Raw genomic sequence first — 3,951 nt, 5'->3', positions numbered from 1 at the left:
AAGACACCTTTTAAGATTCTAATGCATGACAGTCAGCCTCTAAAACAACCCCTAATAATCCTGACCACCAAGTATTCATGGGCTTGTAGAGTCCCTTTCCTTAGTGAATCAAGGCTAGATCTGTGTGACCAATAGAATCTGGGGAAAGTGACAATATGTGACATGTGAAGCTGGTAGAAAAGGCCTTGCAGCTCACGTCTTAGACTCTTGGGTCTCCACTCAAGTGGAAACCAATGGCCATGCCATGAGGATATTCATGTAGCCCTGTAAGTGTGCCCCCCCAAAAAACACACTGGCCCTGTGAATGTGCTGTCCCCAAACACGCCAGCCCTGTGAGTGTGCCGTCCCCAAACACACCAGCCCTGTGAGTGTGCTGTCTTAGAAGTGGACCCGCCCGCCCCCAACAAGCTCCCATGTGACTGTAGCCCCACCTGGCACCTGACTACATCAGATTGACAGACAGGGTCAGCACCTCCAGCCAGGTCCCTTTCTAATTAATTCTTGTGTGACAGGCTGTTAGAGATTTAAAAAATCCAATTGTTTCTTTTTTAAGCTACCCAGTTTTAGGGTGATTTGTCATATAGCCTTAGTAACCGGAACATAATTTTACTCTACAAAATCTAGGCCTACTCTTTGCTGACGTCCTTTAGGGATGATTCTAACTCTTCACTGAGAAGTTCACGTGGCTATAGTTTATGTTAACTTGACTAGTGCTCACATAGCCCAGCTATTTTAATAGATTAGTAAAGAAAAGAAAGGGATGGAGGATGTTATGGGTTGAACAAGTTCATATATTGAAGTCTTTACCTCAATACCTCAGAATGTCTGTATTTGGAGAAAGGGCTTTGAAATGGGTAGTTAAGTTAAATTAGGCTATTTGGGTAGGCCCTCATCCAGTCTGGTGAGTTTGGGACATACGGGGAGAAACACCAGGGATGCACGTGAGGAGTGCCAAGAAGGCACCCACCGCAGGCCAAGGAGCGGGGCCTCGGACCAAACCAGTGGTGCCAACACCAGAGCTATGCGAAAATAGATTCTGTTGTTTAAACCACCCAGTCTGTGGTCCTTCGTTATGGCAGCCCCGGAAAACTAAGAAGGTAAATCCATAGATGAAAAGGAAAGGAAAGGAAAAGGAAAAGTCCAGGCACAGTGGCTCATGCCTATAATCCCAGCACTTTGGGAAGCCAAGGTGGGAGAACATCTGAGGCCAGGAGTTGAAGAGTAGCCTGAGCAAAAGAATGAGACTTTGTCTCTACAAAAGAATTTAAAAATTATCTGGGTGTGGTGGTGCACACCTGTATTCTCAGCTACTTGAGAGGTTCAGGCAGTAGGATCATTCAAACCTAGGAGTTCAAGGTTGCAGTGAGCTATAATGACATCACTGTGCTGTAGCCCACGGAGTAAAACAAGACCCTGTTTCCAAAAAAGAAGACTTAGGAGACATAACAAAAACATTTGTAGGGACAACACTAAGGTATAGTGTCTAAAGATGCACTGGGTAATTAGAAACTATAAAAAAATAGTAGGAAGTTACAACTATGAAAGTTAGGATCTTGGCTCGGTGCCTGTGGCTCAACCGGCTAGGGCGCCAGCCACGTACACCTAGGGTGGCGGGTTCGAATCCCCAGCCCCGACCCGCCAAACAACAATGATGGCTGCAACCAAAAAATGGCCGGGCGTTGTGGCGGGCGCCTGTGGTCCCAGCTACTTGGGAGGCAGAGGCAAGAGACTCGCTTGAGCCCAGGAGTTGGAGGTTGCTGTGAGCTGTGATGCCACGGCACTCTACCCAGGGGGACAGCTTGAGGCTCTGTCTCAAAAAAAAGAAAAAAAAAAAAGTTAGGATCTTGCAGGAAGTCCGTACTTTACATGATTCCAATATGTACGGTTTCAGTCCTACACCTGAGTTAAATTACAGCAATTCCCCAACACCACAGTTCAAATTCCACATACCACAGTGGATTAACTTCCAGAAACTGCATAAAGCAGAAACTTCCATAATGCTCTCAGGGCGCAAATCTCTGTAATTAACAGACGCGTCTCCTGACCAGTGACCAAGCACATCCCTCCTTTCAAACTCTGTCTGTGGCTGGTCACTCCTCATCTGTTATCCAGCTCAGACACACACAGCAAGTGGTGCATGTGTGTTGCCTCCTGCTGTCCCAGGGACAAGCTCACAAAACATTTTACAAAGATGGATAATCCAAAGGGGAGACTGATCAACAAAGAAGAAAGTACAGGGCGGTGCCTGTGGCTCAGCAAGCAGGGCACCGGCCCCCATATACCAAGGGTAGTGGGTTCAAGCCCCGCCCCAGCCAAACTGCAACAAAAAATAACCAGGTGGGGCGTTGTCGCAGGTGCCTATAATCCCAGCTGCTCTGGAGGCTGAGACAAGAGAATCGCCTAAGTCCAGGAGTGAGAGGTTGCTGTGAGCTGTGACGCCACAGCACTCTACTGAGGGCAACAAAGTGAGACTCTGTCTCTAGAAAAAAAAAAAAAAGAAGAGAGTATAGCAAAGAAATGAAAAGTGGTAACACTGGAAGCAAAATTTGAATGGAAAGTCCAGAGAGTCATACAAGAAGTAGCTGAGCATGGAACATGGCACTGCCACCACCAGAGACCCAAGATGCTCCCCAGAGGAAGGGACTTCATGAAGAGAACTTGTCAACATAAATAAGAAAAGTGGTTAAAATGAAAAAATGAAGAAATGACACCTGCAAAAACTTCACATTAAAGGAACTCTTGGAGATACTTCACAACATCGAAAACATGAAGGATAAAACATTAGAAGCTGATCCAAACTCAAAAGGGGCATAAAAATTCATCAAGGTTATAGAAAAGATGTTTGTTGTGTATATAAGTCATATCATGAGAAAAAAGAAGGCAAGCACTATTCAACTACTCTTGATAACAGTTGACCTTTTTTTGTAGAGACGGTGTCTCACCTTGTTGCCCAGGCTGGTCTCAAACTCCTGGCCTCAAGTGATCTACCACGTTGGCCTCCCAAAGTGCTGCTATTACAGGCGTGCGCCATGGCACCAGCAGGGAGAGGGTTTTTATTGTTTTGACAACAATTTTGAAAGGTCCCCAAAACAATCACAGTTTTCCCCAATGATTAGTAACACAACTTACCAGGGTGTCAGGGTGCATTACTGTTTTCACAGTACCCCAACCCTGTGCAAAGAGTGTGGGTGGAGTTATAATTGGGATGGAACACAAAAGAAGCTTCTAGAGTCACTGGCAAAGTTTTACTTCCTGACCAGAGTGGTGATTTTACAAATGTATTCGTGTTAAGATCATTTATAAAGCTAAAACTATGTTACTGTGACTCAAATCCACAGGAACAGGGGACTAGTCAATGATGACCAGTCCAAATCATCGAGCCAGCGGTCACCTTTCTAAGAAAAAAGGAAAGAAAAGCCACAAAAGTAAGAGAGTTACTTGGCAGAGGGCACAAAAGCTGCTGTCAGACATGAAATCAGAACCTAAGTCTGCAGGGCTCTCTGTATAGCCTGGCGGTCTTTCATGAAACAGACTTCCCGTAAGGGCATCCCTACTGTCCACTTCCAAGCAAGGTGACTCAGCCAGGCTTGAATGGGGGTGGGAGGCTGAGGTTTTAAGATATACTACTTAAGGCTAATTAGAAAGAAGTAAAAAACAAATCAATAGGCAGTCCAAAAGAGACTTACCACTTTAAGAAAAATTGTTTTTTAAGTTATTTCTCGGCTCGGCGCCTATAGCTCAACCAGCCACATACACCTAAGGCGGCAGGTTCGAATCCCCAGCCTGGACCCGCCAAACAACAATGATGGCTGCAACTAAAAAATAGCCGGGCATTGTGGTGGGCGCCTGTGGTCCCAGCTACTTGGGAGGCGGAGGCAGGAGACTCGCTTGAGCCTAGGAGTAGGAGGTTGCTGTGAGCTGTAATGCCACGGCACTCTACCCAGGGGGACA

This window comes from Otolemur garnettii, unplaced genomic scaffold (assembly GCF_000181295.1).
Source record: "Otolemur garnettii isolate 467f Iridium unplaced genomic scaffold, OtoGar3 scaffold00118, whole genome shotgun sequence".
In the NCBI taxonomy this organism is placed as follows: domain Eukaryota; kingdom Metazoa; phylum Chordata; class Mammalia; order Primates; family Galagidae; genus Otolemur; species Otolemur garnettii.
Note: the sequence above shows the minus strand (reverse complement) of the source record.